The sequence below is a fragment of the Corvus brachyrhynchos genome, unplaced genomic scaffold (assembly GCF_000691975.1).
Source record: "Corvus brachyrhynchos isolate BGI_N302 unplaced genomic scaffold, ASM69197v1 scaffold56, whole genome shotgun sequence".
NCBI lineage: Eukaryota > Metazoa > Chordata > Aves > Passeriformes > Corvidae > Corvus > Corvus brachyrhynchos.
The window spans coordinates 486469-498080 of NW_008238664.1; the positions used below are offsets into that span (position 1 = coordinate 486469).

Below are 11612 nucleotides of genomic sequence, written 5' to 3' on the forward strand. Positions count from 1 at the left end.
ATCATGGCCTAATGAAAACTAGTTCTATTTACCGCCTCACCTGCAGAAATTAGCAACAGGATAATTCAAGATAAAAACACATTCTTTTCTTTTTGGTCAGTCTCTCCTGTGTGTACTTGCACAACTGCATCAAACATCAGAGGCTCTCTGTGAGCAGCACTGCAAGAGATGCAGATCCCACCTCTGGAATCGACAGGCCTGGTTTTGGTAAGTAAGAATGTAAAATGGGGGTTGATGGGAGGACCCTGGAAGCCACATGGTTGGTGTTCACTTGACAGCCTGCCCAGCAATGCCAAGGTCACAAGTTTGCCATATGGGCTGTTCACTTCAGGGTTGGACTTGATGATCCTTGTGAGTCTCTTCCAACTCAGAATATTCTGTGATTCTGTGTCACCATGTCAAAAGACAAAAAAAAAAAAGACTGTGTTGCTTGTGAACAGACAAGAGGGTAATGCCACAACAACAAGGCAATGGGCCTTTCTGCTTAGAAAGAGAAAATTCAAACCCTGTGAATTATAAAATAGTGCTTGAAGTTTGCTTTGTAAGATATCTTAATTCCTTTCTGCTTTTATTTTTGGAGAGAGGAGGAAGAGGGTGGAGAGTTGGGGGTGAGGAGGTCCTGTGTATGTAAAATATGATCATAATGAATGCTTACATAACAATAATCCTGAATCAAGAGCTCACATACCACATTTCACTTGAGAAACTTTGTGTGCTGCTCCTGACAAGATGGACCCAAATCCCAAATGACTGTGAATGGCTCACCTGCAAGCTCTCCTCATGCAGTCTTTCACTTCACTTTTGCTTTCCCATTCTCTGTGTTCTGCAACCAGTATTACCAGCATCCCTCAGGGAAGGCAGTGCAGCTTCAGAAGGGATGTGGCAACACCTTCACTCCTTGTCAACTCTTCTTCCAAACTGCTGTGAAAGAAGACATGAGAAAATTCTCAACTGACACAATTTGCTGTAATCAATTAAAATTTAATTTTCAGATAGTTCAAACCCACCTGATTTAATTTTGAATGACAACAAAGCTCAACAAATCTCTGCGTGGAAACTTGCAGTGCCTTCCCCATTCAGGCACTGTCTGGATGATATGAAATCCAGAAAGCACACAAGTTGCAAAGGCAGCATGCTCAAATTAATCTTACCCTCCCATACTAGGCTCCTCTGGAAAAAAACACTAACTCATTTCAGGTTTGAGTATTCTGAATCTAAAACAGCTCTTATCTAAACTTGCCTATGTGAGATTTACAAATGAGAAGAGAACAAATAAGGAGTAATTTAAATTTTAATTTAAAACCCCTCCATTTTCTTATCCCTTATCAAACTGCCAGCATTTTTCCTGCTAACAATGAGCTGAGTGTCATGGGCACAGCACAGCCCCCTACCACAAACCAAGTAATCTCTTTCATCTAAAACCCTGATCCCTTTAATAAACAAAATACGAAAAGGCAGTCAAAATTACGCTCTGGCTTTATGAAAGAAACAGGGAAATCCTTAGAGCACAATCCCCTACTTGTTATTTTCACAGCCCATGTGACCCAAAGTCATTCTGAAGGATAAAAAGACAGAGGCTGCCACCAGATCTCTGCCATGATTTTTCCACAGTTCCCAGCCTTAGCCCATCTGTTATGCAGCGGCCACATGAATGGCATGTGTCAAGAGAGTCATCACTGTGCAAACTGTCCAAAGAAATCAACCAGCCAACTTCCTTTTGCTTCCATGGCTTCAGCAATTGTTGCTGAGCCGGCCACCATATGGTGAATAATTAGTTTTTCGACCCCACTCTAGAAAAATGTTCGCTCCATTGCCAGGCATTAGCAATATGTGTGCTAATGAACAGCACATGATGAATGCCTATATATTAACAAAAGTTGAGATTTTCTGGCAGAAAGCTGCACTCACTGCAAAAATCCCAGTTACTCTTAAGGAACCAAGAGATGGATGGCAGCAAGTCCTGGCTGAAAGGTGCAATTCATCCAAATTTCTCCATTTCTCAAACACTAAAGGAACTTTGCAATAAACCATCCCACTCCTCTCATCTTACCGCTCCCTTTCTTAAAATGATCAATTCCAGCCACGTAAAGGATTGGCAACGCAAAGCTCTCAAACAGAGGTCCTCTGTTCTCGGGCAATTGAGGTGCATTGTGTAAATACCCGGGACGCAGGTTCCTCCACACTTCTTTTTTGTCTGAGCGTTTGATGCATATGAATTTATACTGAGTACCTGCAGTGTGCAAGCTCCTTGAGGAGTCACTCCCAGACCTCTGAGCAAACACTCACCTCCAAGGACCAAGGCTGGTAAATACACCTGATGGTTCCATCAAATGGACTTAAAAGCTCAGCTAAGACCTCTAAGTACACTTTGCTCCATGAAGTGATTTTTTTCCTAGCGCTCTAATTAAAAAGAGATCTTCCGTACATTCTTGTGTAGGATATATCCCCATATTGTGCAGGCATCATAAACTAATGATCACATTCAGGAAAGCTGGTGGTTCTGACCCTTGCTTATCGTTAGGAGAGTTCCGAATGCAGCCCAGAGACATTTTTAAATAAAAACAACTATTTACAAACAGACTTGTTAGGATACAGCCACTTGTCTTGGGAAAAACTGCAACTCTGGCATATACACTGTGTATGTAGAGACATTTTAACATGCATCACAATTAAAACACCTTAGACGAAAGCCATTCTTCAGAACACAGGGAACAGTACAGGTTCCAAGACACCTCAGTTTCCTTCATGTAGATTCAATGGTGAAAGGCACAGAGCCAGGTGTAGAGTGCAATCCCTGATCAGATCCTGTTGCTGTCACTGGCAAACTTTGGGCAAGTCATTCATGCTTTCTGCACCACACAGCCCAGCAGCACCATTGCATCAATGGCACCCAGCTCTCTCCCCAAAGCATCTTTTTGGCCATATGAATAACTCAGAAGAAAGCAGAAGTCAGTGGGACCACAAAGGGCAGCTGTACACATGTGTGACCTCGCTTCCCAGATCTGACTAGTGGGCAGGTTTTGAAATCTGTTATTTTATCATGTGTTAAGCCTGTCCATTAGTCAGGCAGGTTTTCCCAAGACTAATTTTGGACACAGCTGACACTATGCACAGTACTGATGGCTTTTGGTTTTCTTACATTTTTATTAACAGAACTTGGTCACAGATTTAACTCCATTTGGTGCAGTCTCAAGCACTAAGTGTCCCCTTTAACTTGTGTGAGAGTATCAAAACAAGAAATTATCATCTGACAGCCAAATGTTCCACTAAATCTTGCTAACTGTAAGTACAGGCAAGAGTTCACCCTGTTTAGGTCAAATAGTGATATTGCCTATTGAAAAGTAAAATTTACTACCTGCAGGAGTCTAAAATTTACAGGAGAAAAGGACCACAGATTTATAAAGTTAATCTAAATGATGCCACAAGCTCCTTGGTAGCACTTCCCTATGGCAAACACTCACTTTTTTAGACATGACCACCTTCTTTCAGTGGATCTGAGTCATTTGGACATTCTGGGGACAGTAATTTAATTTTGATTAATGAGTAGCAATGACATACAAAGAACACAGAGTAGAATTATCTCTACACAACAAGAGCTGGAGTGCCAGGACTCTGGTATGGAGCTCTGGTCCAGTAGCAAGGCCAAGCTTGAGACTGAGTTAGATCAAACTCCAGGATACAGTTTCATGACTCTCAAGCTTGCAGGCAAAGCTGGTTTAAGACATTCCTGTCCTCTGTGCTTATCTATGCTATTGCCTTCAAACTGCTTCTACCACAACTTCCCCTGTGCCTCACAACATAGAAGAGTTGTGTCCAAAAAAAAGTAACTTAAAAAAAGTAACTTAAAACCGCCCAAAATGCCTTGGAACTCCACCCCAATCAGTAATTAGCTGGGGGACTATTCGTACTGTGAAAATTCCCAGCATTCAAAATAAAAGTTGGTTGTACCAATAGATGGACCAATAGACATTCATAATAACAATGTTTGGCCAAACCACTAGGCAATTATTGAATTCTTTACATTAATAGGATTTACATTAGTAGGATTTTTACATACACAAAATAAATTAAGAAACCAGATAAACAATTGTGTTTCAGATCTCAGAACTTCTGTATTTTATTAAAATGGAATTCTGATTCTTTGTAATCAAAGTGATACCATTGGTACCCACGACATTACCTAATTCCCTGTAAAATCATTTGCCTGGTAAACAAATATCCATTTTAAAACACATATCATTTAAAGACAGTAAACCTTCAAAGAGTTTATGACCCACCAGCTTAGATTTTGGTTGAGATAGTATTTCCAATCAAATTCTTCCCTGGTTCAGGCAGAAGAATGCTTCTTAGAGTGATAAGATTTCAAATAACACAACAGAAGTTTTCAGCCCCTTAAACTTTTCAAAGAGAGACATCCATCACTTTGTGGATGTAACATTTGCTGGCTGTGACTGGTCACAGTGGGTGTCCCTAAAGAGCTGGTACGTTTATCTCTTCATTTTACAACACAACCAAGTTTCCAGCACAAGTAAAACTACTCTCTGCCCACTGTCATCAAAATGTTTCTAAAAATCCAACCACCTAAAGCATCCAACCAGGAGATGAGCTACAGCAGCTAAAAAAGCTAGTCCTATTTTGCTGAACAAAACCCATTCTTTTCTGTATTACTCGCAAAATTTCAATCCATCCCCAAAGAATGAATATCTATATAATTCTTCTATCACCCAGGATAATCTCAAGGCAGACTAGGTGCCTTCACTCCTGTGTGCAGAGAGGGCTCTCCACGGCTGACCAGGGACTGTAGGAAACTACAGAGACTCAGAGAAGGCCACAGAATAAAAAAACTGAAATGATTGTCACAGTTTCTCTTTGAGAGGAGGTAACAACAGATACGATTAAAGTGCATAAACAACAGATGGCCTAAAAATCAGGAGATTTTATGAGGGTTTGTTCAACACCTACAGGAACAAGGAGACAGTCAGTTGCAAAGTTCCTCCAGTCACTAGAGTGCAAATACGGTGATATTTTTCTAAATACTAGCCATGGAGGACACTTCAGTTGTCACAAACAGCTTGGGATCGTATCATCTTGCACGTCTACAGTAATAAGAGAGAGAAAAGTCAGTCATTGCAATGATAACCAGAGTCTTGAGAAGGTGGTTTTGGTAATATCTGTGGTACTCCACTATGCCTTAGAGGGTTTGAGTACCAGGTAAAAATAACGTTTTGCACAGGTGGAACCACAGATCAGTTTTTCTCCTGCAGGATTTCTACTTCTATTGATGATAGGTGATACAGGACAAACACATCTTGAATCTTAACAGCCAAGAAACTCTACGGCAGTGATATCTGAAAAAGAGAACTCTTATTTGCTACCTAATTAAATTCAAAACCAGTGTGTCACACCATGAACCCAGAAACTTTCAGGCTATTTTATTGTCAATGTTCAGGTAGAACTAGAATTTAAATAATGGGTACCTGGGAAATCTATGAAATGTGATTCTTGTGAAAAGAATAGAAGGAGGAAGAATTAAGTACCTTTATTATCTTTACAGAAAAAGATTAAATCTGACTTTTAAGAAGAATAGCATACACCCAGAACAAAACAAAAAACTGTGAGAGTGTTCATAATGATGTAAAAGGTAAAAAAATTCTCAGAATAATTGTAGAACACACAAGACCACAAAATCATTGTGCAAACTAAAGAGTTTAACTTTTAAAAAAAGTCAGAGAGATGGAATTAAGATATTGCATTGAAAATCTGTGGAATACCTTTTTCAGCTAGGCTTTGTAAAAAGGCCCTTCCATTTCAAAAAGAATATCTTTAAAAGTCATTATGTAGTTAAATGATCTTAAAAGACTGCATAGAGGCAGCCAAGGAAAATTCCTGACACGCATTTTAATGGCACTGGTGCAGTGGCATTTATAGAAATGCTCAAGATAAGCAGTAAGAATGTATACCATTATTTTTGTTAGTTGTGGTTTATTTAACTATCTTTAGGACTGTTCTAGTGGTTAAAGAATGCATCTTGCTAAAAGATAGAGATTTTCTTAAGTATTTGCCTTTAAAATAGAGAAATATTTGCCTAAACAAAGGCCTTTAAAGCAAAAAGGCTAATACCCTTCCGCCGATGAATCCAAATTTTGCCAAAGAGGGCTATGCTGGCAACCTGCCAGGAGCTTTAAGGCTGAAGCTAATTTGCATGAAATGGAGGAAATTGCAGCTGCCCTGAGAATTAATATGGAGACACAGACAGCCCCAATTGAGACAGAACATTGCACAACGGGATTTGTGAATACAAACATGCCACACTTCCTTATTTAAGATGAAAGTAGCTATAGGCAACAGAATAAGTCTCCGTGAAAGCTACTTAGATACCTTTACCCCCACCTTTCAGGCCAAATGACCTCATTTCAAACCCAGGTGGGGGCTGTCACTAGACCACAAATGGAAATGAAAGTTGATTCCAGAAGACAACCACTTTCAGAAAAGTGTTTGAGCATAGGATTAAATCCCATTCAAATACTCTCCTGGAAAAGAATACAACTCAACATGTCCTTAAAAGCACTCAAAAATTCTTTAATCAGGGCCTGAAAAAGCTCCTCCTAGTCATTACTTGTTGTCACCATCAACACATGGTTGTATGGCTCAGGACCACATGAATCACTGAAGCTGGATACAGGATGCTTACACATCTGCTCTGAACAACTCTTGAAAAATTGCATCAGTTTTTATTAGTTTGATCATACTGACAGGATTTCATGCCCCTCATGTAAAATAACCCCTTCATGTTATTATCAAGATTGCTACGAGATGTCTAAGTGATGTGTTTGTGTAATATCTCAATTTAATAAGTACAATTGTTGTGACTTGCAAGGGAAGAAAGGCACATTGCATTAAGTTTTCATCATACTTCTCATCCTACACAATTGTTGGCTGACCCTCAAAAATATAAAAACCTATGAAAGTACATCACAAGAAGTTAAATACACAATCTGAATTCTCAGCAACCAGACTTGGTATAATCAGCCAGTTCTCTTTATTCTCATTTGGAACTTCCTACATCCCTTCAGGAGGTTGGGTTGGTTCCTTACTCTTGTAACACACATTGTCTCCATACAAAGTCCCAGCAAAATCACACTCTTCCCTTCCTTTCCTGGCTGTAGCATTTAGCTTTTCTAGTGCTCGCTGTTGCACTGAAAGCAATCACTGCTCCAGCAAAAGGGGCCATTTGCAGTATGGTCAATTGCACACTTTTGCCATGTCTTACAGAGGCTGTGAGGCTGCTTCTTTATTAAAGGAACACTCCCCTTACCTGTGGCTTAGACTGAGGCTCTTCACTCCCTTTATCTTCTTCACTTTTTTCCATATCCCAATCTGCAATAGCTTTAATCCACCCCAACCAGATACCCAAATCTTGTTGGACCTTGCAATAGTCATTGCTACTTTTCTGCAATTTCAGAACCCATCCAAAGACGAAGGACAAGACAGCCATGCAGGGTCACTAGGCAGAGCCCTGTACTCCTGCTTCTAAGGTAGATATCTAAAGCAGAGAGCTGGGATCACCTGAAAAGGTGTTTATCATTCTCTCCTGTATATAAAAAGAGTTTGGACAAGTAGATTAGTTCAGATTAGTTGCCTGACTTCTAGGTAGCTAAAATCCAGGGAGAGAAAATAACACAGAGAAATTAATGGAACAAGACAGAGCAACTCCTGATTTCCACTATCTTGTTTTTTTATGGGCCTCCTCATGGAACAGGCACAAACTCACACTGGTGTCCTGCAGCAGTTCCATATCTCTCTACACACAGGCAGCTACTTTTTTTTCCTCCCCTTGCTGGACTGGTGTTTCTGGCCTGTTTTCTGCAGAGCAGAGCTTGGGCCAGGGCTGCTGCTGGGTACATGGGGGCTCTCCCCCTGCTGGCCCACCAGGTGCCCTATGCTCTGGAGCAGCTCTCTCCATCACAAAACACTGCACAGATCCTACAGAGACAGAGTGAAAAGCACATATTATGTTATCCTTTCATTTACAAGTAAGCAGGATAGCCAGAGCAAACTTTGATTGCAGTAATTTTGTACAAAATCTGCAGACTGTTCAGCATACAGGCACTAAAAATGCACAAATAACCCACATACTTACCATCCTGGACCAGCAGACAAAAGCCTTGTAGCACACAAAAACCCCCCAGATCTAAAATTCAGAAGGTAGTACTTCTGGAAATAATTTGGGAGCCTGTGAAGCCAGCTTAAACTGTCCTTTTAATTTTAGGAGATGAGAACTGACCTAAAGCTGATTTACATTGTTTCTTCTGTGCTTGAGCACATTAACTTTTAATTTCAGGCAACAACAACAAAGAAAAACACTGCAAGAATGGACTGGGGCAATGATTTTGCTATTGGCCCTTTCAGCTACAGTGACACATCAAACTAGTATTAAAATAAAATTGAAGAAAAATTATATCACCACTCCCCTGCCAGCTCACCCAGAAATTGATACACTAGAATAAAACCTTTATGTCTTTTGTAAACTAGTAAACACTCAACAGTTGTGAAAGATGTCCTAGTCAGATGATGAAATATGGATTTAGAACCTAACACAAGGCAGTCAGTTAAGAAAATAACTTTATTTAGACCCCATGTCTTTAAAGAACCCCTATTTCAACAAAACATTAAACCTTGGGTTTATGAGACTTTGCCTGATGAGAGGCAAAATGCCTACTCCATTCCTGGTGGGCAATGTGATGGCAGTATCAAGAGAAACACTTCTAAATGTATCTGTACAGGACCACAGGAGGTCAGAATTCATCTATTCCATCCGCTGCTCCAAGGCAGGATCAGCTTTATGTGTCCTAGCCCTGATTTCTACCAAAGCTATTCTGAGAAATTATGAGCACTTAAAGCATATATCCTTGCCATTAAAAAAAGAAAAATCCAAACTAAATTCTGAGGCTGTAGTTTAAAAGTACTATGTCTTGCCCTAACAGTCATGGACAGGAAGAAAAACACTACTCCCTTCTTCTTTGCAACAACCTTTCACGTTCTTAAAGACTATTCCCCGATTTGCCAAGAGCCTTATCATCTTTTCTGCTCCAAAATAGGCACCACATCTCTCCTGCGATCTGCAACCCAAGTGAACAAAACACTCCAGTGACCAGGGCTAAGGAGCACAGTCTCTGCACAGCGTTTCCCGGGACATGCCACACTTACCAAGTCATCATCACCACCACTGCAAACTGTAGCTGCTCATCAGGCTGGATATCTGTGTAGTCAGTTTTGCACAAAGTCCCTTCTAGAGTAACCCGGGCTATAATTCTCTGGTTGCTTAGGAGAGTGTTGCCACATCAGCTGCTCTCGAACGCTCAACTCTTCTCATCTAGCAACAGAAAGGAATATACATGTTTCATTTATGACACAAACACCTGGGGGAGGGAATTGGGTTTTTTTTCACTTTGGTGGATAAGAAATGCCTTTGAACAAAGAAACATTCCTGCAGTACCCAGCAGTCATGGCTCCCACTCTAAACAATACAACTCTACAGTTGTTGCTCATGTTGGCAGTAGCAATCTATATCCATTGGTAGTAGCAATCTGTATTCAGATATCGTATGTGATTCCCTTGCAACACATCACATATGTCAGTAGCCTTACCATTTTATCAGGGACATTGCTTCTCCTTTCACCACAGGACTTTGGTCAGCACCTAAAAGATGAAAGGAAAGATGTAAAAGGCTTTATAGTGGATACTTATGTGACACCAGTCTGTAGGGGACTGTGTTTCTACATTCATCATTAATGAATGGCACTTACCACAGAGGGAAAGATCTTATGCCCTATGTGTTTAAAATTCTGTTTATTGAGCAATTCTACCCATGTCACTACCTTTTTTGCTTTTAGAATTTCTATAGGAAATGATACTGCACAACCCTGGAACCACTCATTACCGATAGATAATAGTCTCAAACAATATTTTAACATTATTGGCTACAAAATATGACAGCAGAAGAAGGTGCTCAGCGCAATTCAATTTGCAGAATAAAGTGCCACAATTTCTGCAATCCATGGTAGAAAAATGATTATGTAGCATGAATCAATTGTACAACACGATTCATGGGAGAATTTCTAAAACTCAAAGAATAAAGCAGGCTATGAAAAAGGGAATCCTAGGCAAATCAGATATACTATGAAAGTAAAGGAGGAGCTCACTGCAGGATGTCCTGCTGCTTGAAATTGGCCTTATCAGCCTGAAAGAGATTCATTTTCAGAGCAGCATTTGAAAAGAAAAAGTCAGACCACTGGTGGTTTAATGCTACAGTCAATCAAGTTCCCATCTCTGGCAGAGGGAAGGAGGGTTGGTTTTAGCAGAAGGAAACAGTGGGACAGAGAGAAAAAGAGTCTGAACACCTGTGTCATGTGAAGTTCAGGGGATGCTGTAGGACAGAAACCAGTGGGGCTGGAGTCTGGAGCATTCTGTAGGTGGTGGGTGCAATATGAGAGTCACCCAGCACTGCAGCAATGGGTGTGTAAACGGGAGGCTGCAGCACATGTTGGGACAAAGGCGTGGGTAGGAAGGTGGGAAAAGAAGGAATTTAGGAAGCCTGACAAACAATGAAGAATAGTGAGAGAAAGATGTTTCCCTGGTCCTGTGAAAAAAAGCCCATCTGCAAGAGGATACAGAAACTCACTGTTTGAAAAAAGCATTCTGCTGGACTGATTTGCTATGGCACCTACATTCTTTAGAACAGATCTTCCAGAAGGCCTAGGATAGAGGATATCAGTTCATATGCACGCTAAATTTCTGTAAGAGACCATGACACTGTAATTTGTTAGGTTCAATGTAACCCAGGTGTCCTGGAAGGCAGAATGGCTGTGAGACTGAGCTAACAGACAAAGGCCAGAATCTCTAATTACGGTGGATAACAATAAACACAGGCATGTATGTAGATAAAATATGGATTTGCAAGTCATGAGCAGAATATTTTTGAAAGCCTTCAAAATATTTTTTCTTAAGACCCTTTTTTTTATTACTGTATACCGAACCCTATGACTGATAAACACACAAAAAATCTCCAAGAATATTCTACTCACAAATATTAAGTTATTTTGCATCTTTGAAATTGACTCCATTAGGGTCACCTAGGGACCATAGTATGTCCTCTTTTCAAGGGTTAAAGCTACAATTTTAGCTCTGCTAAACCCTGAAATTTCAGACCTTTAACCTATCTATAACACAAGATTGATTACTACTCATCCTATGTTCTGCACTGATGAAAAGAAGTGGGGGCCTACAGCAGAGGAGGGGGTCAGCCTTCATCTACAAGGCAGAAAAGAATGCTTTTTGGAAAGCAAAGTTCGTAAAAAAATACAGAGAACTGGAAGCAGCATACAGAGAGGGAGTTTAATAGTCAAGTGCTGGATGCTGGCATCTTATCACACAGATTCCCAAAGGCTAACATTAGCATGTATTTTCAAAAGTGAGTATATATTAATGAAAAGTGTGAGTCTGTACATCCTGAGTCACTTCTGTGCATGAGAGCTGCTAGAATCATGTGTTTCTCTGAAGCTGCCCCTGCCCACCAGCTCTACTCTCCAGTCAGTGACTGAAATGATACACAA

At 40.4% G+C, this 11612-nt stretch overlaps 1 long non-coding RNA gene across 1 annotated transcript in view; it reads right to left on the minus strand.

Annotated features, from left to right (window-relative positions):
• LOC108447537 overlaps positions 1 to 9711 on the minus strand; it is a 28586-nt gene extending 18875 nt beyond the window's left edge. The window contains exons 1-3 of the long non-coding RNA XR_001863143.1: positions 9648 to 9711; positions 9208 to 9373; positions 766 to 921 (exon numbers count right to left, since the gene is read on the minus strand). This is a non-coding gene — a long non-coding RNA (uncharacterized LOC108447537). The remainder of the gene's footprint in view (positions 1 to 765; positions 922 to 9207; positions 9374 to 9647) is intronic.
• Between the last annotated feature and the right edge of the window lie 1901 nt (positions 9712 to 11612).